The 27,901-nt window shown below is 37.2% G+C and overlaps 1 long non-coding RNA gene across 3 annotated transcripts in view; it reads left to right on the forward strand.

Moving 5' to 3' along the window:
- LOC136845349 (uncharacterized) overlaps window positions 1-27,901 on the forward strand; it is a 753,869-nt gene that overhangs the window by 263,142 nt on the left and 462,826 nt on the right. For all 3 annotated transcript variants that reach the window (XR_010855145.1, XR_010855146.1, XR_010855147.1), the window contains one exon: window positions 22,516-22,733. This is a non-coding gene — a long non-coding RNA (uncharacterized lncRNA). The remainder of the gene's footprint in view (window positions 1-22,515; window positions 22,734-27,901) is intronic.

The following is a 27,901-nucleotide window of genomic DNA, read 5'->3' on the forward strand; positions in this document are numbered from 1 at the left end:
AGACGGTGTGTAAAAAGTCTACTGGAACTTATAACGTAGGTCAGAAGTCTGGAAGTGAAGTCTTAAGTGGTCGGTAAGAAGTTGAAAAAACGAACTCTGTGCCTGTGGGGCAAAGGCCTGTAATGGAATTATTAGACAGAAGGTAAAAAAAGCCTGAAGGTGAACTCTTAGACTGTCGAACAAAGGCTGCAGCTGAACTCTTTAATATGATGGAATGTGGATGCCTAGAAACTTTCATCAGCATCTTTTTGTCCTGACACCATTAGCCTCAAAAAATAGAGTGACAGACCTGTATGTCCACATGATGCTGCAGAGCTTAGAAAAGAATGCACAGGCCTATGTGCTTACATTTTCAGACAAATGGTTACCGAATACAGCTATGCTTCAGCCACTATTTGGCATACGAATTTTTTGACACAGAAACTCCAGATGATTTCAGGAAAACATTTAAAAAAGAATGCAGTTTTGCTGAAATGCTTAAAGCAGATAACATAAGACCTTAAAGATGAAGTGGATGAAGAAAACGTACCTCACCACTTTCTTAGCTTGAAAAGAATAAGATTAAAAGAAAATAAAATTGTAGCGTATACCTTAAATTTTTTTATGATTAGAGATCCACGAAACGGGGTATACATCGAAGGAAAAATTGGACAATTGACACATGACTAATTGAGTCTGGGTATGCTAGATGTGTGTGAATCAGGAAGAAAATGAGTGAAAAAAGAGAGATTGGATGGGGTTAATGTGTAAATTTATCTAGAAAGCTCAGAAGAGTTGGTAGAGATGTAGTCGTGATCTTTACACCAAATGCAGACAAGACACTGACAGACTGGGGGGCAGTGAGTGCTAGGTTACTGCTGGTAATGTCAAAACAGCGAAATATTTTAGTGTGCTGTGCATCGACGAATGAGATCTCCAAAGCATCATTTTGATTGTGTCAGCTAACATAATAGCATTATTTTGATTGTGTCAGCTAACCTAGCAGCATCACTTTGATTGTGTCAGCTAACCTAGTAGCATCATTTTGCTTGTGTCAGCTAACCTAGTAGCATCATTTTGATTGTGTCAGCTAACTTAGTAGCATAACGAGGGAACTCATTGTTACTGAAGTGCCGTCATTGTGGTGAAAGCTTTTAAACTCAATTGCGCTAAACTTATGGAAACGTTTTAGAATCTCTTTTAGAATCTCTATAGAAATGAGCACAATCAGAATCAGCCAGACTGCTTCAAAGAGCGGAAGAGTTCTTGAATTCTCTGAGAAGCTCTCCTTCCTTGTGGATATAGTTCCGTTATTGAGTCTTCTAGGTAATAATGCTTTTGATGTTTTCTTTCACGTGACTTTTTCTAAAGTGCCTCCCCATAAGAGATTTCAACTCTTCTACCTTAAAGCAAACGAAAATCATAAATATATGACATACGCCATTAACACCTTTATTAAAGGTAATTCTTAATAAGCAACTACTCTTGACTCCTAATATGGGAAAGCTGAAATAGAAAACAGACTCTTTTATCATGAAAGGTGACATTAAAGCATACTTAATTGAAAATGGTAAAAATTGCTTCGTGTCTAGATGTCAACAACTAATGGTTTATTCGGTTGCTCGAACATTTCGTATTTCAAATATTTTCCTCAAATACATAAACGTGATGAATATCAAATGAAATGCATACATGAAAAAGTATTCTGTCTTTTCCATGTACCTGACACCAGTTAGTCACAATATGTCGAAAAAGATCATCAGTGACAAACAACAAATGCTGGAAAATTCAAAAGCAAAACGATACCGACAAAAGACTCAGAATTTCGTTTCTGTAAAACAGAATGTAATAGTATTACTGGTTTTTTCCTCCTCTTGTTTCAGTCATGGAGAGAAAAGGAAAGAGAAGACGAAGAAGAATGGAAACCGGACGATTTCTATGACCCATGGAATTCGGCCCGATTCCCATGGCCCCGCCTCTCGAAATGGGGAAGGTTGTAGGGATCAGCGAGGTCGGAAGCAGAAAGTGAGCACCAAGGCAAACAATCCTGTCTTGCTGTTCCGTGCAGAAAGTGGCCTGAAGAAGAACAGGACTGTCTTTTCATCCACATATAAGGCAAAAGAAAAAGAAAACCGAGATGGAAAGAATAATGTCTTGGGAAGCATGAGAGGCCGGGATAACAGATGGAACCATATCGTGAGAGCAAGTACAAGAAATCAGCTCTGTTCGTTTAATATTCCAAGAAGATGACGTCGAAGGGCATTTTGAATTTCGTTCATATTAAGTTTTGTTCGGAAGTTCAAAAGGAAACGAAAGAAGAGTTGAATTCATCTCCTTCAGTTTGACAGAAGAAGCGATGGTAGGTGTAACCAAGCTAATGGAACTCTGCAAAACTTGTTGGCATCCCTTTCCTGATTAAAAGACTCTTCTGATGTCACAAAAATAATTTCTTCACGGTTTGCTCAGCTCTCGAATGAAAAAGGTAATTTTACAAAAGTAATGAACATCACTTTCGATGAAGTCTCATCGGAGGCGCGCCATTTTACAAACGGAAATTTTCTACTTGATTTCCAAAGCAGGAGAATTTGTCAACTACGAACCACGGAGCAGATTTTGAATAAACTGTTTGGTACAGGGGGGGATTCTTCTACAATCAGAACCTGCTAATTTTATACAGGGGGCATTCTTCTAAAACCAGAACCTGCTAATTTTATACAGGGGGGATTCTTCTGAAATCAGAACCTGCTAATTTTATACAAGGGGGGATTCTTCTAAAATCAGAACCTGCTAATTTTATGCAGGGGGGATTCTTCTAAAACCAGAACCTGTTAATTTTATACAGGGGGGATTCTTCTAAAACCAGAACCTGCTAATTTTATACAGGGGGGATTCTTCTACAATCAGAACCTGCTAATTTTATACAGGGGAATTCTTCTAAAACCAGAACCTGCTAATTTTATACAGGGTGGATTCTTCTAAAACCAGAACCTGCTAATTTTTTACAGGGGATTCTTCTAAAATCAGAACCTGCTAATTTTTTACAGGGGGATTCTTCTAAAATCAGAACCTGCTAATTTTATACAGGGTGGATTCTTCTAAAACCAGAACCTGCTAATTTTTTACAGGGGATTCTTCTAAAATCAGAACCTGCTAATTTTTTACAAGGGGGAGATTCTTCTAAAACCAGAACCTGCTAATTTTATACAGGGTGGATTCTTCTAAAATCAGAACCTGCTAACATATCTATGCACAAGAAAAATGTCACACTGGCTTGAATGGATTATTCAAATTCAAAATTAAAAAAAAAAAAAAAACACAGGCCTACAATTTTCCGGTTACTCGGTAGAGGAGTTTGGGAGAATGCCAGAGCTAAACAGAAATAGTTGGACAAGACTAAAAGTTTCACCGTTCATCCTTCCACTTAGAGGGGGAAATGTTCCCTGTGGGGATGTTTGTTCCCACGTAAGAGGATGAGTCTTCTCGAGCTCAGAGCTCAAGCAATTTGGGTGACAAACGAGGCCGAGGGAAAACTCATTTCGAGTATGGCTGGAAACATTTACTTCGGACAACTGATGCGGAAACTTTTTGTCATCGTGCCTTTTAGCTTGTTGCAGCGTTTCCAGGGGTCCACACCAGACCTCTTAGTCCCTTTAACGCGCTGCTACACTTAGTCACTTTGGCCCACGCTAGAATATGGTCAGCTTAATGCAAATCGACTTTCTCAACGGATTCTTATGTCGGAATTTGGGGAGGAAATTTTGGTCCGCAGCTTGTCTAATAATACAGAGGTTTAGGATGAATTTCAGGGTTAATGAACATCAGGTAATTTGAAAAGTAAAGGACGACTAATCAAGCAGTAAATACATTCAAAAGACTGAGAAATTTTCTCACTGTTTAGATATAACTTCAAAATTACAAGTTTCCGCTGAACCAGCTTTTGATTTTTAGAGTAATTAGGGAAAATGTATGCGACGTCTGAAAGCAAAACACAACATTAGCAAAACTGAAAAGCACAGAATAGAATTTTTTTCTATTTTACCAGCTCAAGAAATTCTTCCTTACTAAAGAGTTTTACGTGTAGTTCTCAGATATAACTTTTACAGAGTAAAAACTCAAGCAAAGGAAACTAGTTTCACCAGGTAACAATTGCGGGAAAGTTTCCCGCTTCCCTAATGATACCTCACGGTGGTCTTGCTGGTGAGCTGCTTGTCTCTGAAATAAGATGGAATGGTAGTTTCGAAGACTGGAGGTGTTTTCTCTTTTTTCCCATTATTTACATAGAATCATAACAAAGTTATGGAACATGCTGTAAGAAAAGACTAGACAATTGTAATATATATACAGTATGTTGTATTTTTATAATATTGCTTGTTTAACCCTTTGGTAAATATACTACATCTTTTACAATAAGTGTTTTATTAGTTTTTTTGTAAAAGAAAACTATTGTGCCGGCTTTGTCTGTCCGTCCGCACTTATTCTGTCTGCCCGCAGATCTTAAAAACTACGGAGGCTAGAGGGCTGCAAGTTGGTATGTTGATCGTCCACCCTCCAGTCATGAAACATACCATACAGCATTATATATAACAGAGACCACCGAAAGACAGCTCCATTTTCGGTGGCCCTGACTACACGCTGTAGCGGCTGTACAGAAACTCGATTGCACCGAAGAAACTTCTGCGCATTTTCAGTTTTCTGTGAAAGGAAACTATTGAGCCAGCTTTGTCCATTCGTCTGCACTTTTTTGTGTCCGCACTTTTTCTGACCGCCCTCAGATCTCGAAGCTACTGAGTCTAGAGGACTGCAGATTGATGTGTTGATCACCCACCCTCCAATGATCAAACATGCCAAATTGCAGCCCTCTGGCCTCAGTAAATTTTATTTTTGTAAGGTTAAAGTTAGCCATAATCGTGCTTCTGGCAGCGATATAGGATAGGCCACTACCGGTCCGTGGTTAAAGTTTCATGGGTCGCAGCTCGTGCAGCATTATACCAAGACCACCGAAAGATAGACCCATTTTCGGTGGCCTTGATTATATACGCTGTAGTGGCTGTACAGAAAAATCGATTGCGCCGAAGAAACTTCGGCGCCTTTTTTATTTGTTTATACTTGTTCCTATTTGGAAATAATGAACAAGTTTGCCAGCTACAGTTCTACAGCTACGGAATAATTGATACGTGATAAATAGCGCATCATCTCTTGAGATACCAGCATACCAAGAAAGGATACACAAATACACATATAATAGTTTTTTCAAATCTAATTCCCACCTAACTAACAAGCATGTATGTGAGAGAGAGAGAGAGAGAGAGAGAGAGAGAGAGAGAGAGAGAGAGAGAGAGAGAGAGAGAGAGAGAGAGAGAGAGAGTGAGTCAGAGTCATGAAATAACTACGACTGTCGATCTCGGCTCAGGTACCTTATCTGAATGTTACAGAATAACTTGAGGCTTTAGAAATGTCACCAGAAAATTACGTCAATAATCTTCCTCTTCAGTGACGCAGTGTTCACTGTGTCTTCTTACCTAGTACGGTAAGCACCGAGGCAGTGGAAATGAAAAACAATTTCTCTAAGAAATGAACCGTCCCAAAGTGAGAAATGATTTGATAATCCTTTCACTCTCTCAAGCTTTCATAGAACTGAGTAGCGTTTGCGTATTGCAGGTCACCACAGTACTTACAGGAAACAAATGAAAATAATCCAGAACGGCAAAAAGATGATTCGAGTGGGAAAAAAAGATAAAAAAAAATACCTCTACATCATTCGCAAATCACAAGATAAATAAGCGAAATGGAGGAAATCGTACTCAAGTGTTCATGAACTCAGGATGCATTAATGTGTCTTTGTTTACCAAAATAAAGAAAGAATGCAAACTTCCCTTCTCGTGGTGAATCAAGACTGAGGTATCTCGTATCTGTGATCAGCCAAGAGTGCCAGCTGTTATTTTCAAGAAATCCCCGGAAAAGATTGGGGACGACTGTTTCCGTTCAGCTGCTTTGCTGACTGATGGGGTATTCAAAAATTGTGGGCATCGTGAGGGGGCCCACTGAGTGTAATAAACTTTCTCCAAATGGTGTACTACTCTGAGAAAGGAAAGAAAGAAAATAATTCCTTTGATAAGAAAAATCCGAAACGATAAAATACCAACGAAGAACCCAGTTCAACAGTTTAGTTCGTTAGGCTACGCCTCGACGTTGGTGGGACAGGTTTCTGGACGAGGGGAAAATATACAAATAAAAGATTTGGGGAGCTGACACTAATTGGCTGTTCATTTAACGAGAACGATGTTCCAATTCACTCATGCTGGCGAAAAAGGGGGTAAGTCCAAAATGGAACTTTCGAGAAAATTGCATTTAAAGTTTTCAAATGCATTCAATAAATCACTGATAGAAGATAGCGATCTGAACTCTTTACTAAATTTAAAGGATTTGAGGTATTTTTTCATGCACTATGAAGACATTAATATATTCAAAGTTCTTATATACTTTTAAGGACTTACCTCTCTTTGACCATTTGTTATCAGTACATATCACTTTTTGACCAAGACTTGCCCCTTTTTAACCACTTTGTTATCATTACATATCATACATATCCCTTTTTAACCTCATTGACCTACTTGTCACATAGCTCTTTTAGGCTAATTAAATGCATTTTTATGATACTATAACTTTATTTTGTAAAGAAAATACCGCTGATGATAATTTTCATTTCTCAAGAGGGCCTATTTATTTATAATAAACGGTTAAATGACAAGTTAAGTTGGCATTGCATAATCATACAAAAACAAAAGGAATATTTTCTCAAAAATAAACTTTACAATTTTTCAAAGACTCATCTAGGTATAATAAACCGTTACAGAAATACAGTTTTAGTACAGTCAATTCATTGAAGAAAATTAGGTTTCCATAAAAAAAAATCCCAGAGACTTACCTAGGTATGATAAAATGTTGAAAAAAAATTCCCAGAGACTTATCTAGGTATAATAAAATGTTGAAAAAAAAATTCCCAGAGACTTATCTAGGCATAATGAAATGTCAAAAATTATATCCTCAGAGATTCATCTAGTTAAAGAAATACAACTTTAGTTAGCATTGCATAGGTGTAAAAAGCTATAAATTGCTTTATTCAACAAATTCCCCTAAGTCAGGATCACAATCCTGAACATTACTCATATCTGGTAGTGCCTTATAAAAATCGTGAAACATAGGATCAACCAAAGGCAATAGATCAATCAAGTCCTTTTTTTCTTTACTGATAGACAGTAATGAATGATATTCCTTTTTGACATCTATCAAATTTGGATTATCCTGTCCTCTTCTTTTCATATCTACTTGTTCAAACGCCTCCTCGTTTGAAAGAGATCCTTTATACAACAAAATTCCAATGGGGCGCTGATACCTGAACCACTGGCACTGTGACCAGTTAAATTTGTCATTATTGCTGTTCTTTGATCTTTTACCAGAGGGCCTTTAAATAACTGTGCGTAATCATAAAAGTCCTCCTGAGTCATTGCATGAACCTGAAATCTTCTTCCTGCCAATCTTACCAGCTGGTACCAGTCACGTGGATGGTGGATTGCAGTGGCTCTCCTTTCTTGAGTCTTTCAATGACAGAGTGGTCGAGTCACACTCCATGTGTGAATGACCGGAAATGAGAAATTTGTGATCTATTGTCAGTATATTAGGAAATTTGGACAATGCATGCATAAACATAGCAGCCATATGGGAATTTCTATTCTGTCCGGCGCAAGCATCAGAATAAAAAATTACGTGCTGAACATCACTGGGCAAATTCTGCAAGATATTCATTAGACAAGATGCTATTTGATTGGCACCTCTAGCAGCAATGGTTTCGTGCCACATAAAACAGTCCACTTTTTTATTGACATTATTGTGAACAGTGAGATTGTATGTCCACAACAAGCGCTTATAAAAAGCTACGGAAGACTGTAAGTATGGAGTGGGGAGACACTGTTGTAAGTCAAATGTGTATGTTGCAAATGAGGGATTTTCGCAAGCTAACTTTGTATCATCTCTTTTACGACTATAGGCATTTTCAGCTCTTAACAGATGACTTTCTTTTTCGGCTTGTAGACGTTCTTTCTCTTCAGGGGTATTGGTGATATCTAATTGCATCTTTAACACATCGCAAAGTATGACATGTGTCTATTTTAGGCTGTTTGAAACTCAAGTTATGACAATGAAATCTTTTCTCATATGTAAAGCGTGTTACTGAGGACTCTGGGTAGCGTTCTTTAAACAACGAATACATTTTTGCTAATGTAAGTGTTGATGACAAATACTTTTTGGAGGAGTGTGCCTAGAATAATGACTCTCGTATGCTGGAAATGATTTGATATGATCATCAATTTTAGAAAGTTCCTCTTCTTTAATACGACGTGGATTTGGAGTTGTTCCTCTCCTATCCCCTCGGCTCACTCCAGAGGCAGTTTCCTTTTTCTTTTTCTGTAATACTTCCAAGAACTTTTGGTTTCACCAAACACCCTCAAAAAGCATTTTTTGACAAATAGGATGTCTTTTCATTTGAATTTCTAAGGCATACTCGTAGGTTACATCTCGCACTCTAATGTTTTCGCCGCCTCCATCTCTTAGGCGGGTACGTAATGGGTTCTTTGGTGTAATAAGAGTTGCGAGGTAGTTTCTTCTTGAATCTACTGAGCCCAAATTCAATATTCAATGAATAATATTTGCAGATCTTCATCATTGAAACGTTCGGAGCATTTCAATCTACATTGCTTTAGTGGACTTTTTGTTTTCTAGCGGAAACTAATTTACCTGACGCAGTCGTATACGATTTACCGGTCTGTCGACACTCTTTTCTCTCTTCGTGCTCTTCTTGAGTAGCCTACCTTTTCATTGGAGTTTGGCAAGGTTGTTCATCTCTTTGATTTTCAGCTTCTTGACTGCCCTCTTCCTCTCTTGGATGTTCTGCTTCTTGATTGCCCTTAAGTCTAATCTCATGCTTACTGTTATTTTCACGAGAAATTGTGGACGAAGACGATACACTGCAGGTTTCATCAGTAACTTCAAAATTTGGATCTTTTACACTATCATCATCATCATAGAAATTATCAGGCGTCTCATCATAATCTGTTATAAAAGTATTCAGACTGTGTTAATATCAACAATAACTTGAACATTATACTTGATTTTAAAATTAATTTTATATTTTTGTTTTGTTATACTGAACAACTGTGCTCCTGCCATCCACACAATTACATTGAAAAATCATGAAAAATGACAAATGACAACATACATTGCAAAAATATAATTTCTACAAAGTTCGTGGTTTGTCAGTACCTATAAAATAGTGAAAAACTCATTTTTAACTAAAAATCTAACCATTTCTCTGACAAACGATTGTGATTTTCAAATTCTATGAGCAAAAGTACATAGAAAATTCTAGTTACAATGAAATTTAGTGTCGACCACCAAACACGAAAGATCCGTTCATATAAAAAAAATTTGGCTCTTCACAATACAGCTGCCGTGAAGGCAGAAGCTCATTTTGTAAAGGCGAATTTTAAGCCTAACTAAAATTGTTAGGCTCATAAACAAAGTTCTACTATTGTTTACCACTGGTTAATAAACAAAGTTGATGCTATTTATACAAAATCTAAGAAATGACATATGCCTTTTTGTCTGAATAATGAACATCTCAAACGACAAACACTAACAACAAATATGACGTGTTACCATATCCTACTTTCATGTGAACAAGTCATAAAACAATCAAAAGTACAGTATCCTTCAGGTTTGTGATGTACGTCGAACAAATAGATTGTATTACATCTATAGTAAATCGTATTAAAAATTACTTTATAATATGAACAAATTTTTACCTTAACTATAAAAGGAACATGGGTTAACTGCAGTTTAGTGGGACACCAATATCTACTATATAGGCCTAGAGCCATTATTTTGTAAAATGCATAGAAGAAAAGTTAATCAGCTATTCGAGGGTAGTGTTAAGATCGACGTGCAAGTCGTTAATATTCATTATATCGAAAAATTTTATAGAAGAAAAGTTGTTCAGCATCCCCTAAAACCCTGAAAACATACTTCTTATACCGATTTATGACAATTTTCAGTTTACGTAAAATAGCACTTATATTCCCTTACAGGGTCCTCCCCAGCTAGGTAACACAGGGTTAGGTACTGTGAAACTGCCTACTAGTTGAGGTTAGATTTGGTGTGGTTTGGTGAGGTTAATGGCCTGTTTTTCTAATTTTTTTGGGAATAGGCCTAGGTTAGGTTGCATGTCCATCTTAACAAGCTCCAACTGTTTGGATTCATACTTGGAAATGGCTCATTTCCGATAGAAATAACTATTAAAATAATTTTAAACACATAAAAAATGGCACTACAAGTAGATTTCCCGTCAAAAGGAAATCACTGCTCGGAATTAGAGGTGTCCCACTAAACTGCAGGCATCCCAGGAACATCAATAACATACCTTCATTTCTTTCCTCTCCAAAGTTATTAGCAATAAGCCAGTGTTTGACATTACTTTGGCGGTTTTCAGGTCCATTTTCTTCTTTTCTCTGCATTTTCGTGTAATGCTTTGTCAAGAATTCGACGAGCACGTGATTTAGATGCATCCATCACCAAAACCGTTTTCAATTTACATCTATACACAAGTTCATAATATTAGAATCTTATAAATTACTACACTCCTGCAATCAAAGGCGAGTTGTAATCAACACTGAAGGCGAGTTGTAATCAACACTGGTTAATACGCGTTCAGAACGACGACAGCTTACAACACGTCATATCTCTCTCTATCTAGTGCGTGCGGATGTGCCAAGCCGCACTTAGGTAGAGGGAACGAGTTTGGGCCCTGTCTCGGGCAACAATAATACACATTCGTGGAGTGCATTAGCTGCTAGGCCTAGTGGGATTAATACTGGCATATTAAATGAAGAAGAAGAGTATGAGTTTTATGACTAGATTAGAACTAAAATTGCAGAGTTATAGATAAAAAGTGAATAATTACCTAAATATTAATAAGTTTGTTTACTTAACCCTTTTTGACCTATATTGAAAATGTAGTTAAAAAGGGGGTATGTATCACTTACCTCTTTGTTCGCCAATATAATGCTATGAATTTTAATGAAAATGTGGTTAAAAAGGGGTATGTTCTACTTACCCCCTTTTTCGCCAACATAATGATGCTGCATGTAGTTATCCCATAAAAAGACTTTTTGACGTACTGACTAACATATTCAGTACACTTACCCCCTTTTTTCCAGCATAGTAGCCCGTTTTAGCAACATTTTGGCAGTCATAACTCATTTAGGCCATTTTTGGACTTACCCCCTTTTTCGCCAGCATTAGTGAATTTATCTTTAGACAATAAATAATTGTAGAAACATCATTGTGAACAATATATATATATATATATATATATATATATATATATATATATATATATATATATATATATATGTGTGTGTGTGTGTGTGTGTGTGTGTGTGTATATATATATATATATATATATGTGTGTGTGTGTGTGTGTGTGTGTATATATATATATATATATATTATATATATATATATATATATATATATATATATATATATATATATATATATATATATATATATATATAAAGAGAGAGTAGTGTGGACACAGGAGGATGAAAGGTCCCTCGAAATTGAAGCACAGGGGAGCAATACATCAACACCAATCTCGTCCCGAAATGTGACTTCATGGTTAGAGGAACGCGGAGACGAGAGAGCCACTGTTGCAAGTGTCAGTCCATCTGGGAGAGATCGGCTTTGTGACTAAACGTACAAAGTGGATGAAAGATTGCCAGATTTAACTCATTCAGTATTAAACTGGATGAAATAAAAGATATTGGAAACTTAGAAACCTTCTTTTATAGGGATAAATACTTTTCCGCTGCAAGATCACAATTCTTATTTAAGCTCTGAAGATTTTCTACCCTAAGTTAAAGAGAATAATGAAATTCATAATTCTGGGAATGCAATGCCAAACACTCTGTGTCCTGGTCGCATTTAGCAATTGCTGCTTCATTTTCATTTCGAAGAAGTGTCTTTCCTTTTCCAGGATTTCAGTGGCTGGAATAGACTTATGTGGAGACGGTATTTCCCTGTTATTTTGGCTAGAAAACAAAAGAAGAATCTAGAGCAGAAATAATAGTGTACAGGAAGCAACTTCTAATGTGTAGACTTAGAAGCAAAAGAAAATATCCAAAGAAAATTGTGCGGTCAGGTGGGGTTACCATTCACCTCATTCTCACAAGCATCCAGTATTGTATCCTCTTCAACGAACTTGGAATTTAGTCCTGTGCAGGTCCCATGTGGCAGAGGACGTCCAACAAAATCCACTTCATCAGGGTTGGCTAAGCCCTCTCCGGACACCCTGCAGCCTCCCCAACACCCGTATCATTGGATTACGAATATTGCAGCGATAGCTTTATGCTCTCCATTGCGACGTCCTTTCCGCCCATTGGAGATCGTCAGATGCGATCACTGGGCAATCGGGCATTAGCTCTGATTGGAAGTGACAAGCGACGTCTCTTCAATGAGTGTGAAGTCTGACCGAGGAGCGACTCGCCGCTTTCGGGCATTTCCGCTTTAGGTTCTCGTCCTTTGAATAGCGTTTAAGAGGAATTTGTTTGGGATCCAAAATCATCTGCAAGAAAAATATTCTGTTTATTGATCTTTTTTATCGTACAAAAAATGACAACCTGAGAATCTTAGTGTGAGATTTTTTCCAGTATAAAAAAAAAAAAACTCGCTGTTTGCTGTTAAGTCTAGGATGATACTGATCCAGAGTCGTGGTAGATGTCAATAATTTTGAAAAGGATCAGGCGAATAAGCAGATATTTTTAAGGGTCCACATGAGATATTGAATGGTAGCTGTATTGCAGAGACCAATTTTCGAAATAGATTGTGGTGTTTTTGCAAAATATTGAATCATTCTTTTGGAGGCTTCATAATAGCGATGTTCAATATTTTGTCTTACACCGAACCGTTGAATTAGAAGAGCAGTTAACTCCGTGTATATGCGAAACGCTGTGGAGATCAGAACACAGCTAAGAAGTGGGGGGGGGATAAAAACGGCGCTAACTAGAATTTAGAATAATAGTAAGAATAGCCACTTCAAGATTAATATTCTGCAAAAAGTCTAGTTAATATACGAGGTGTAGTAGAGAGTCTTAAATTTCTTTATTAATGACTCCACATTTAGTTATTCTCATGCTTATGGTATATTGATCAAATCATCTCCCTTATAGCCTTTATTCATGATGTCACAAACATGTTCTGTCCAGCGTTGTCTTTCTTCTTCTGATGCTGTTATTGACCCATCCATATTTTCATCCAACGATATTTCACTAATAATTTTGTGTGGCATCCTCAACTTTCAACACCACTTCATAAAACTATGGAATTTCCCTCATCATCAGCCTTTTTTCCGGATATTCTTGTCTACCTCTTCTTGGGCTTTGCTCAGCTTCACTATCAAGAACTGAGTACTTGGTGCTTTCTACTTTGTGTTCTCATCTTTTCCCCCTGAAATTGGCACCTTTTTTCTTCTCATCCGATATTCAGGTTTCTGTCTTGTTATCCCATTTCCTGGTACTTCTTATTATCCAGTTAATGTACATTCCGATGACAGTTCAGTTATCATTGAATGTTAGCACCTCAGCTTCGGTTTCTAAAACTGCAAATTTATTTCGAAATCCAGCTAAAAAACCTCCCAAGGTTCAGCTTCAAGAAACTTTCTTTCCTAGATCCTTGATACACCGTCAGCTTTGTTGTTGGGTGCTTTTAACTTTTAACTGAATCTTCAGTATGGCGATGAAAAGTTTGTAATCACTCCTCGGAGTCTGCTCCTTTATAGCTCCTACGGGTGCATCCACACCACAGCGAGGTCCTTGCACTACAGCAAAACATTGCTAATTCGTGTGGGCAACCTCATCGTTTTGAAAACAAGTCAACGACCGTCATCAGAGGAAAATTCTTTTTTTTTATGACAAATATTGGATAATTGTATGAAAGTGATTTGGACTGTCGTGGACGGTGACCTGATGGTAACATGGGGATGGAGGAGGCTGTGCTGAACAATCCTGAGAGAGAGACCAGCCAGTTGCAGCTCCTCTTGTGTTTGACCATTCATAGGGATATCAGGACAAATTTCGAGCGAATGTAGGTCTTATGGCATTTTACATGTGATGTTTCCTAGTAAATTAGTTCAAAGCTATTTGATAAACATTTTTACACTCTAATCAGAAGTTGACGTCGCCTCGCCCCCTTAAATAAAATCGAATTTTGGTTATTTTTCTCATAAATTCATTAGTATTGAGATAGACCGAGCAGTGTTATTTCATGTGTCATATTTCCAAATAAATTTTTCATTCATATATCTCCGATTTCAGCTTTTCAACTATTGGTATTCATATTAAATCATGTGCCGGGTATATGACACGTTCTTCATTTTCCAAAAGCAAATTAATCGGTATAAAAGTTGTACCAGTGGCTGTAGACGATTATCGAAGAGGCTGAGAGAGAGAGAGACTGACTGACTTTGGGAAAAATCGTCGGTAAAGGACGATCTGAAAGGGAGCATTCGACTGGTGGATGATTGCCTTTTAAAGATTAGCCAAGTTTCCTGGCGAGTTTCCACAACCATCAGGTCGTTGAACTAGTTCAGTGCTTAAGCTTGGAACATGAATTGACAACACTAAGTAAAAGAGGGAAAAATGAACGTGGATGCCGTAAGCAGTTTATATATATATATATATATATATATATATATATATATATATATATATATATATATATATGAGTGTGTGTGTGTATATATATATATATATATATATATATATATATATATATATATATATATATATATATATATATATATAACTAGTTTTTGCTAGGCAAGCGTACATATGAGGAGCCACGCACATCAAATCAGTATTTTGCAAGAGCAGTGAATACAGGAATCTTATGGAGCTACAAATCTCATATCATCCTTCCTGCTGGAGTTATTCCTTAACTTTCGGTCGAAATTGCCGCTATGAAAGCCCAGCCATTGCTGACGAAGTCGGTGAAATTTAGACAGATCAACAGGCAGACGATGGAACGAAAACGTCAAGGTGAATTTTTACTCGGGGAAAATTTCAAGAATGACGAAAATATATGAGAACTGAAGCTTCACAAACCGTCCATTCGCTTTATTCACTTTGTGTAGTATATGATACTGTGTGTGCATGTTTGTATGTGTGCATGTGAAACAGACTCGCACAAATACATATATGCAGACACATACATACATACATACACACACACACACACACACACATATATATATATATATATATATATATATATATATATATATATATGTATATTATTCGTGTTATGCTTCAATACCAATGAGTCCACTGGTACTTGAAGAAGAATGTACGTCTACGAAAGTTTGTACTTTGTAAATTAAAGAATCTGGAACCTAAACCATCCTGTCTTTGAAGCCTAGCACCAGTTATATGACTATACACAGTGAAGCTATGTGGCTATTTTGTGAACGTGTGTGTGAGTGTGCGCTTGCGTGTGTGTAAGTGTGTGGGAAGGATGAACAATGACACAGGAGGTTGGATAAAAGAATGAATAATTTAGAAGTTTTAGGAAGAACAGGGATAGGGAGACCTGGCAAGGGATGAAGGAAAAGCCTTGATCTCCAGGAAGCAAGACAGTGTACAAAATAGGGGATGAATGGCACCATGTGTTAAAAGAGTTCGACGTGCTGCTCATCAGCTTTCTGTGAAAGTGTATGAAGCACTTACTAGAGTAGAAGTTTTATCAGTGTTTAAAAACCGAACGCATAACCAACGTTAACCTTGGTATTATTATACTTGACTGTGCCTGCGCGGTTTTTCCCAAGATTAGTTGTAAGGTGTTGGTGATAAGAATCCTGTTGTCGACATATGGACTGACTAGTCAATAGAGACAGCTTAATTAACTTGACAGCGCAAGTAGCGGGTGAATAGTGCGTTATCGGGCTCGGCATTTTGGCGGAAGCGGATTGCCGATTTGCTGTTATTAGTTGGAATCAGCCAAGAGCAGCGGGAGAAGAATGAAGTGCAGTGCGGTGGCGACTGGCAGTTTAACCAGAAATGTTGTATTAACCTGAACGTGAGCTGCATATCCCCTCTTGAAAGCTGATAGCCGGGGTTTCCTTTCTTTAGGTGAGATATGTTTGAATATTTTAAGGCTTATTGCAATCGTTGTAGCTGTGTCATATTGTGGTGCTGTGGAAGGCTTCATTTGGGTAACGCTGTGTCATGTTGTGGTGCTGTGGAAGATAATTTGCTTCATTTGGGTAATGCTGTGTCATGTTGTGGTGCTGTGGAAGGTAATTTACTTCATGGAAGGTAATTTACTTCATTTGGGTAACGCTGTGTCATGTTATGGTGCTGTGGAAGGTAATTTATTTCATTTGGGTAACGCTGTGTCATATTGTGGTGCTGTGGAAGGTAATTTACTTCATTTGGGTAACGTGCCGACGAAACATTTGGGAAATCTGAGAGGGAATGTTTTATTCATTATTTTCCTTCGTTGAATTAACGGAACTGATCTTATTTGCTGTTAGCTAGGCCTAGCTAGAAGACGAGAAGGTTACAAAATGTTAGAGCTAAGTGTGAGATAATGGTAAAGCCAGTGGTCTTTCTGTCGTAGTTGGCGACTTTACCAAGCTGAAGTTTAGTTTGTGAAACTTACTATTTATATTAATGTATACAATGTTTTTTATATATAAATTTTAGGTAAGTAACGTAAATGTAATGTTGAAGGTCACGTTTCTTTTAGTTAATGAAATACTCATATAGGCCTAGCGCCATTTTACTTAGCCTCCAGTCACCGGTTGCACTACCATAGGTGAGCCTCGTGAGCTGAGTGATGAAAGCCTGTAGATGCCTGATGTTATGCATTAGTTCTTCTTGGGGGGATATTGCCGTCAGTGTACCGCATGTAGGCATTACTTAAGGTTCTTTGCAGCGTGCCTTCGGCCCTAGATGCAACCCCTTCCGTTCATTTTACTGTAGGCTACCTCCTTTCATATTCTCTTTCTTCCATCGTGCTTTCCACCCTCCCCTAACATTTGATTCGTAGTGCAACTATGAGGTTTTCCTCCTGTTACACTTATCAAACCTTTCACTGTTAATTTCCGTTTCAGCGCTGGATCAACCTCATAGGTCCCAAAATTCTATATTCAATTCAATTCAGTAATACATTAGATGAATATGCTTTATGTTATTAAGTCTGGAAAAGTTTTTTGATTCTGTAATTTACATGTGCCAAGAGGTAAGTCTAATCTTGAGCCAAGTCCAAATCTAGAACCTGGATCAATCACAATCGCAAGTTTTGTCGACTCCAAGCCAAACCAAACACCATCTTCCAGCTCTCTCTCTCTCTCTCTCTCTCTCTCTCTCTCTCTCTCTCTCTCTCTCTCTCTCTCTCTCAGATTGAAAAATGAAACCACAAGTAATGGCCTATACTTTATATAATTATGTACAGTACATCGGAAATGACAGATGTGGCAACTCCAGGCCAATACCCTTGATCAAATCGAAGTTAATCTGTCATCGAAATAGTGTCTTCAATCAACATTGTCATGGCAACACGGTTGATGATATCGGCTGCTGATTGGCTTAATTCCATCGTATTCGATTGTGGGCAAATAGAGGTCCCACCAAAGCACGTATTCGTGTAAGACAGGATTATACATAAAAAATGCAAAAATAGTTTCATTATGTCCTTTTGAGTTACTGCAGATAGGCCTAGGCTATAACAATGATAAAGACTAAGTGCCAGCACTGGTAAGCTTATAGGAACAGCCAGATATGGAGGCAGGCCTCGAGGAAAAGACCTAAGAAAGAGTACTGTTGACTTGATTCATTGCATATGTCTGTTACTTATTATTTCTAAGAAGTGTATATCCCGTTTATACTACCAGTGTCTAACATAGTGTTTAAGTTACGCCATTTTATTCATAAATTTGTCTCTAGTTGTTAAAAGTCATTGTACATGAAATTGTAAAAAAAAAAAAAAATGCTTTCCCGTTAAGAGTTCAAAATTCCTTTCTAGTCCGAATGGTGCATACTTGACTGCCAGTAATAGCCCTCCTTATATTGCTTGTTTTATGAAAGTAAAGTGGAAACCATGTCATAAAAATTAACTGGGTTAGACCTATGGTACAAAGGGCTGGGGGGCGGGTTTTTGGGGTAGTAATGCTACGGTAGCTCTTTAAAATCCCAGCAGAGAAAAGTAAATATACCTTAGTTTAACGAGACCACTGAGCTGATTAACAGCTCTCCTAGGGCTGGCCCGAAGGATTAGACTTATTTTATGTGGCTAAATACCAATTGGTTACCTAGCAACGGGACCTACAGCTTATTGTGGAATCCGAACCACATTATAGCGAGAAATGAATTTCTATCACCAGAAATAAATTCCTCTAATTCTTCATTAGCCGGCAGGGGAATCGAACGCGGGCTCAGCAGAGTGCTAGCCGAGAACGATACCCTTAACATTAACAATGCCGGGCTTTATTTATCGGAACATTTTGCATATCAGTGTATGAAATTTTACAAAAAGATTGATTTAAAATGAAACAAGTAAATAAATGCGCCGAAATTTCTTCGGCGCAATCGAGTTTTCTGTACAGCCGCTGGAATGAATAATCAAGACCACCGAAAATAGACCTATCTCTCGGTGGTCTCGGTATTATGCTGTACGAGCCTCGGCCCACGAAACTTTTATCACGGCCCGGTGGTGACCTATCCTGTATCGTTGCCAGAAGCACGATTATGGCTACTTTAACCTTAAATAAAATAAAAACTACTGAGGCTAAAGGGTTATAATTTGGTATGTTTGATGATTGAGGGGTGGATGATCAAAATACCAACTCGCAGCCCTCTAGTCTTAGTAGTTTTTAAGATCTGAGGGCGGAGAAGAAAAGTGCGGACGGACAGACAAAGCCGGCACAATAGTTTTCTTTTACAGAAAACTGAAAATGACATGGAAATGTAGTAGGCTACTTACCATAAGCATTCAGCCTCATGATTGTAGTCTTCCAAGTGTTGCTAAAAGGGAGCACCTCATTTCCTCCGATGTTTGAAATACATTTCTGGCTTTTATGACGATCAGCGATTTATTGACTTCAAACACAGAAAGCCGTATGAACTCATCATGCCCTGACATCGAGTATCGGTCAGCTACTTTGTTGGGATTGCTGGACATTATGAGTGGGCAGGGCTGGTGCGAGGTAAAATCTCCATAGGCCTACATACAAATTGGAGGCGCATTTAGAGACATGTTTTCTACTGTGTGCTGATTTTACCCAAACTGGGTAACAATAATAAAGGCTGATATGTGATATTGAAAATCGCAGCCAAATTGTAAATGTTACGCACTTTTCGATGAGAAGTAGCTTATAAAAGGGAAGGGTATCTTATTTTATGTCAAAATTTGTATTTAAAAATTAATGAATTTCAAGAATTAACAGTAAAAAAAAAAGTCTAAGCCTAGTCCTATGTTACGATGCTTTAAGGCAATTTAATCACCTCTCTCTCTCTCTCTCTCTCTCTCTCTCTCTCTCTCTCTCTCTCTCTCACCATTCGTTTGTTATTCTCCATCTTGTCGTCCCCCCCCCCCCCGAGTCAGTATATATTGACTCTGGTTCCCCAGCGTTTTCTCTCTACGGGAGAGTGCATCCGCAGTGTTGCCATGACCCTATTGAAAATTAATGTTAATTTCTTGGTAACTGATTAGTTGAAAGGAATATTCACTGTTTCCCGAAGATTGCTCTACTGAGGGACTTGTCCGAAAGTGGCTGAATTCCGTGACATTGACCTTAATGCTCATGTTGACTTGCAGCACACAATCCTTTTTATTAATTTAATCATAGCTTTGTTTCATTTTGACGTAATTTAGATGAGCAAAAAGTGAAAACTCACAGGTGAACTGTTTGTACACCTATATTTCTAACTTTCTTTTACTGTAAATGTGCTGTTGTTGATTTTATTCCAGTTATATTGCAAAATTATACTGGAGAAAGTTGCTGAATGGTATTGTATAATGCATAAAAATATCGCCGTTGCCTTTAAATTTTACTTTTACAATATATCTGTCAGTCAGAAGCAAAATAAAAGCTTCGATGATATCGACTGCGAAATTTGCTGTCAGCTCCAAAATCAGACTATGGTCATATCAGAGAGGGAATTAAGTACCACATCAGTAAAATTTTCGCACCTTTTGCTGTAACGAGAAAATGAGACAAGGTGCTGTAAAGAAAAGACTTTTAAATACTTAAAACTTCAATAGAGGTTCTTTTGCATGGCTGGTTGGTTGCTGAACCAGTCATCATGTTAATGGTATAAGGGGCTGGTGTGGACCTCTGAACTCAAGTACCAGCTGGGACATTCGCTTGCATAAATTGAGTCTGTTTAATTCACCTGCCATCCGTTCACTCCCACGTGTCCTGATTGGAAACAAAGTTTTAAATTCATGGAGTGATTTTCAGTTAACATGCCACTATATTTGTGGTGCAGCCGGCGCACCTGGTTTCGTTAGCAACCCCGTTATCCAATACTTTACGTGACAAGGTGGATTATCATTGAATCTTATATTAGTTTCCTGTTTTAACAGAAAGTAAATATAACAGAATTGCATACAATTCATGTTTTGCCTTCAAATTTTTTCCATTGATTATTTCGTATGGTTAACATCTTTATTGCTGGAGAACGGACACACTCTTATTGGTTTCCCCACCAACAATTTTATGTCGAGTTTCTTGGATTCACTGATGTCTGAGGAAATAAGCAGGAAGAGTGACAGTTAAGATGTGGATCAAAATAATCGTTTACTTTTCTTTTTTCTGATTTTATGATTTATTTTTTCTCGTCGAGTATTTTGGTTATTTTTAAGCAATTTGGAGAGAGAGAGAGAGAGGGAGACTCCTTGACTAAGGTGCTCGTTTATGCCAGTCTAGCAGTTCTGTGTTCAATTCTTAAGTTGAACCAGCATTTTACATCAACTATTTCAATTGTTATACTATTAAATATATACTAATGGCATATTACTCCCATTGTCGTAAACTAAGCCAGTCACTCTCCTACGAACTATTAATCTTGATCATTAAAGCTATATTCTGTTTTTAACAAACAAGAATGCTTTACGCATAACTTTATTTCTTTCATGAACTTTCCCCAAATCCGCGAAAGGGACCTGCAGACTTTTCCCGATATGTTCGTACTCCATGTAGAAGCGTTGTATTTAAAAACTGATTTGCCCCATCTCCTGCTTGTGTGTCTAATACTATACAATCTAGCCCTTTCAAACCTCTCTCTCCCTGTAATGTCCTTGATCGTTACACTTCGAAAGATTTCTTTCGGGTACAAATAAAGCTAAGATAGGATTGCTATATATTTTGTATCATCGGGTACTGTATACAAAGGAGTTAGTCATTCCATTCTGTCCTGTTAATGTGTGCAAGTAAAAATCACATACCATGCACATCTTAGGCATTGACTTAGGCATACTAATAAGCATTGCGCATCATCTACTCGTGATCACCCCAACTTTATCGACTTTACCTTCTTTCACCCTCAGTCGTTATTCCGCAACCAGTCACGCCTACTTGAGCCCTTTAAACTTTGGAAAATGGCTGTTTATAGGCCAGAAAACTGTTATTTTTGCTGATGGCATCTCTCCTTTCAATTTTCTATTTTAAGAGCAATTGACTCTGTAACTTTATCCTCTTTATCCACGTCATGTCAAAGTATCCTCTTTATCCACGTCATGTCAAAGTAACTTGCATCTTTAAAAAAAAAAAAAATAATTCTCCCTAAGTATTTCTTTGAAGTCCTTTACTCTTCCACTTTTTCTTCAAGATAACTATTCATGTATTACCTATTATCATCTCCTTTTCCTTCTACTTTGTAACTGAACTCTGCACAGTCTCGTTTGCCTTCAGTCAGGCCTTAGGTACCGCTGACTATTCCATTTCTTTTAAAAACAAGTACTGATTGCTGACCCCATGGCTACACCCTTGAACAAATGAAAAGCTTGAAAATACAGCTATATTATATTACGAGCCAAAACTGATTTTTTATTTATATCTTTCCCTCATTTTCACGAAGTTTTTTCTTCTCTTTCTTTCTTCGGGATTACTTGGCTTGACAGGAAGTGGAAACAGTTTCCCTTTCCTCTTTGAAGAAAAAAATGCTGAACTATGATAAATGGATAAAGCGCAAACGAGCGAAGTTGGGTGGTAGCCGTCTATGCACTGAAAAAGAGAGTTTTAAACTGATTGACATGTGCAACCTTTTTTTTTTTATAAAGATTCATATCCCAGCAGGATTTGGTAAATGAAGATTTTCAATACTAATATTACACACACAGACACATGTATATATACATACCCAAAGAGAAAGAAGAATCCTGTATTGAAAAGCTCATCCTACCTTAAAACTGAGTTTTTATTTCCAGGAGCATCCGAAATTGAGAGACCCTTCTGGCTCCTTGAATGGAATCCCTTCGACATATTAGCTTCTGCTGTTGAGAACATCAATGGCATCCGCTTGGCAATCATGGTCGTTCAGCGAAGTTTTCATAACGCTTGTCCCGTGTTGTCTTGCCACGAATAACAAGGGCGCCTCACATTGCAGCCAACATCACAGAGAGATTGCCTGCTGTCGCCATGTTCAGTGAGTATACATCAAACATTGATTAATGTTAGCATGATGTGAGTATATGCCACTCAGACTGATTACTGTAGCCATGTTCAGTTAGTAATCACATCTCAGAAAGATTACCTTTGTAGTGTTCTGTGAATCATTGTCTCAGTAAGATTACCGTTGCCATGTTCTGTCAGTCAGGATCTCACTGATCGATTGCTGTCGCCATAATCTATTCGTCAACGTCTTTGGCTGATTTCTGCTGTCATTTTCTGAGAGTCACTATCTGACATTGATTACCAATGCCATTTTCTCTTAGTCGTAAATTCTCAGATCGATTATGCTGCATGTTCTGCTAGTCATATTCTCTTAGATCGATTACCGTTGGCATGTTAACTTACAGTCGCCGCAAAAAATCTCAGTACTACCAAGATATCTGAAAAACCCTAGGGCTCTTGTGTGGAGAAAAACAAAAAAAAATTGAAAGTGAAATATAAAGGTTGAAATAAAACGCATAATTGTACTCAATACTCTTTATTCAGTATTTAGCCATATCCCCCTTATGCTTTTATTCAATATTTAGACATATCTCCCTTATGCTTTAAAACATAATCAATTCTTCTCATCATTGAATTAGACAGTTCCTTAAAATAATTATCACCCAGCTCATTACGCCACACATTTGCTACGGCAGCAATCAGTTTTGGGACAGAGGACATATCCATAGAGCCTAGCTTCCTCTTCATAAAACTCCAAACATTTTCTGTTAGATTAAGGTCAGGGGAACTCCCTGGCCAATCCAGAAGCTCAATTCCATTATCCTCAAATAACTTTTTTGCCTTCTTCCCCCTCCTGTAGCACCGTACCCCATCTTGCACCGCATGCGTAGATTTTCCTTGAAGGGCAACAAGTGGTCTTTCAACATATCTACATACCGATCCCCATTTATTGTTGTACTTTTAGGTAAAAAATACAATCCCCCACTCCCTCCCTTCCTGCTAAAACTCCCCCACACCATGACGTAGGCAGCGTGCTTCTGTGTCTTGGCCGTATACTTAGTCAAATCGACTCGACCCTCTAGGTCTCCTGACCTTCTTCCCGGTGCTCCTGGTTACGTAGAAACACGATCCATCGTTGAATACCACTGTAGACCAGTCTTCCTCAGTCCAGTCTTCGCACTTCTTGCAAAAATTCAGCCTCTTCTTCTTCACTGCCTCGGTTAGCAAAGCTTCTTAGCGGCAGTATGACAGGGGAGACCCAGATCCTTCCGTTCTTTGCTGGTAATAGTTGGATTTACATTACAATACGCTTTAACAAGCTATCGGTTTTCTCGGATGTTTTCCGCGGACGTCCAAACCCCTTCTTCCTATGCACTGCCACCTCGAGTTCCCTCCCCCTCAGCTATTAAACCTTATGGAGACCGTATTTTTAGACTCCTAACTCCTTCGCTATGGCCGTCATTGACTTGCCCTCTTTATACATAGTCACAGTTTATGTCCTCTTGACGATGGAAGGTGATTTCCCGACATAATAGCTGGTAGGGCGCGTAGGAGCGCTCGATATGCAGGTGCAAAATTACAGTAATCAGGTGCCTGATGAAGGGTCAGCGCAAACCCCCCTCCTCTGGTTCATGGGTACCTGGGTGGATTTCAGTAGGCGGGAAGACACTGCTGCTTCAAGAGAATGTCCCACTTAGATCTCTATATGTTTGACATATTTGACGTTTCATTACAATTTTAATATTCATTGAAAAAACGTAATGAAATAAAATTCATTGAAAACCATTGTCAAATCTATAGTCCAGATAGTTGAGTATTTAAGTCAAGATTAATATTTTTTGCTTCATATTAAAAAATCAGACAACAAGGACCCAGTTATCGACTCACACTTGCTTGTCAATCACATATTGTTTATTGTTGGAAGAGGCATTTTTTTTCAAACACATTTGTTACAGAGAAAATATTTAGGAGTTTTGAAATATCTGGGAAAACATATTATGTTGTGGGTATCTTCATCCTTCTATTTGGCGCATTTAGTATCAAGTTTTACATGTCAAGTGTAGATTTTTAAGATTTGCGATATCAAGAAAAGAAATAGACGCCATTATATCGTCTTTCTATTGCTACCTTTATTAAGCTTCAGAGTCTTGTAGTTGAAGTGTCAATTTTTAGTATAACCTTGATAAAAGCCAAGAAAACATTAGGTGTTTGCAGAGATTTCCTGTAACTGATGGTCTCTCTACATTATACTTTCACTCCTTAGAGCTAATTAGGGAACTGGAGCATTATATATATATATATATATATATATATATATATATATATATATATATATTTATATATAATAAATTTATAAAATTTTCTAATTCATTGGGAACGGACACTGGTCCCCAAGTGACAGGTCAGCCAGGGTGTAACCAATTGACCTACCAAGGTCATAACAGAAGTTGGAACCACTCGCTGATGTGTGGGGAAGTTGGATAAATTCCGCCGGTATGTTCTAACTTCTTTTGTTACTTGTGTGGTTCAGTTGATAGCTCCCTTGTTTTTCAATTGAAAGACATGAGTTCAATCCTGATGTGATTCAGAAATATATATACAGTATAGATGAATAGACAGATATAGATATATCTATCTATATATGCATATATATATATATATATATATATATATATATATATATATATATATATATATATATATATATATATATATATATATATATATATATATATATATATATATATATATATATATATATATACACACACTTGTGTATGACTATTTTATACTCACAGATATTAAGCCAGAGATATCCATTAATACAAAATTCTCTTTATATTGGTAAGTACGTAATGATAATGTAAGTACATATGTCCTGGCCAAGATTCGAACATACGCATTTTGTGTTTAGAATAGAGAACTAAGAATAAATCTTGACTATTGTATACGTATTCTTGTTGAATACAGATTCTGTCCTTACAATCTGAATCAGCCCTTTCCCAGCGCTCTAGCTGACTACTAAGTTTTTATTTGTGACCTTTTCACCCTCAAATATTAAGCTGAAAATACAAGTTATTATTAAACTCGTTTTATCACAGGAATATATGACAACTAAAGGGATTCACATGAGATAAGTGTTCAAAATTCTAACCTGTCTTTAGGTTCGATTTCGATTCGAAGCACAGAACCTGAATTCCATTTGGGTGTAAGATATGCCCAAGGTATAGCAAATTCGATGTTAAGGGGTATTTTTTTTATATAATATTTTTTAGTATAAAAATGTCACTGCACTGGTTAAAAAACTATCTCAAATAACTACGTATTGCAAACTTTGTAGTCACCCAGTTCTGGGTAGAGAATCTGATTTCGGAATCAATATATATAATAAAGCCAAAATCAGCTTCTATCTCTCTTGACAGTCGAATGCATAATTTCCTGTCTCCACTGTATCAACCCCGAACGGCACAGGTCCTAATCCTGCCTTGGGCTGGTGTACAGTACTTATCACATAAAAAAGTTTTATTCCCAAGCTAAAGGGGCTTAGGTATTAACGGGTATTTGTGGCTTAATATTTGTAATGATAAAAATTTGTTTGTATTAGTGACAGAACTATCATAAATAGCATGTGTTGCAAACTTAGCATGCAGCTATGACGGTGAAGGTGGGGTGAAAGCTATTATAAACCCAGAATCTGGGTTCGAAAGGAATATATATACAGCAGGGTCGAAATTAGCTTTTATTTCTCTTGGTAATCAAATGATAAATCATTGTTTCTTTCTGTACCAAACTCAAAAGGCATAGGTTTGAATCCTATTGTAAATTATTCCCAAGGTAAAGCGAATTTGGTATTGAAAGGTATTTGCGACTAAACCCATACGCACTTGCACACACACACACGTGTGTGTGTGTGTTTGTATGAGTTAATTGTCAGTTCAATACTATATATATTTTGGGGACAAAAGAAATCACTATTGTGGCTAACATAATTAATTGCATGCCCGATTCCTTTTATATCATAATGTATCTTCATGTTCATAAATATCTGTATTCATTATGTTCATTCAGTTAATTAAGATTAGGACACGTGATAAATCTATTTATGTAAAGATTGAAAAACAGTGTTAGATGAAAATAATTTAGTATTTATGCAGATCAATTATATATTTTTATTAGACGTTATTTTTACAGTATGTGCATTATGAGAGGGTAAGTAAAATCCAAAATTTGTCTGACACGGAAGGAATATCTTAGTAAAGCAATTTTTCAAGTGATATATATGAACTGTAATTTAGCTGGAAATCAGAGAATAGATTTCAGCCCTCAGGTCAAATCTGCGAGAGGACTGGCATATATTCTCTCACTGAATTGCCAATTATGTTAACAGTGAATTAAGTAGTTCTTTTCCGGATATTATATAAATTTTTACAAACTTGCAATTTTCAAGTGCTGCAAATTTTTTCTTCAAAAGAATTAGTTTTATTTTAAGACTGTTTTTTTCAGTATGTTTAATAGCTTTTACTTGATATGAGAGATGATGAATATTTGTATTGAATCTTTTTCTATTTCATTCAAGAAACGACTCAAATCGGATGTATTTTGAAATCTTTTAGATTGGATGTTAAAGGGGAACCAAACATTGGAAAAGAATAGGTAGTTCATGATTTTTGCCACGTCATATCTTTAATTGCTCTGTTTATCTTTATATTTTCCATCCGTTTATTATTAGATTGATTAGTCTGCTATTTTTTTTCTATTTTGTAATTTTCACTTGCCCGTTTTTTATTTAGTTTTCTTTAATCGTCAGCCTTCATGGCCCATTTTCAGACACTTGTTGACAGATAACATCTCCTGAGATTCTGTATGTGTTCTCTACTAAAGGAGAATTATTTCCTTCCTCTGGCGTGAGGAAGTTTTTTATATCGCATCGATTAAGTTATTTTCGCCTCTTGAATTATCTAATCTTTTCACCAAATATCTTATCCTCAACCCCTAGTAGAGAACAACCACACTCATTGTCAAATTGGAATTGTTTTTCCTGTTTTAACGTTGTTTTTGTCTCCATAGGAAATGCATCCTTCTCTGCCTCTTGAGCACAGTTCATGGTACTCTGTTTTCACCTACTGTAGGCTTCATCCCTTTCTTTATCTTGTTGATGTTATTAGCAGTCATTCAGAAGTACTTACGTGAGAAGAGCAA

This window comes from Macrobrachium rosenbergii, chromosome 13 (genome assembly GCF_040412425.1).
Source record: "Macrobrachium rosenbergii isolate ZJJX-2024 chromosome 13, ASM4041242v1, whole genome shotgun sequence".
NCBI classification, from domain to species: Eukaryota; Metazoa; Arthropoda; class Malacostraca; order Decapoda; family Palaemonidae; genus Macrobrachium; species Macrobrachium rosenbergii.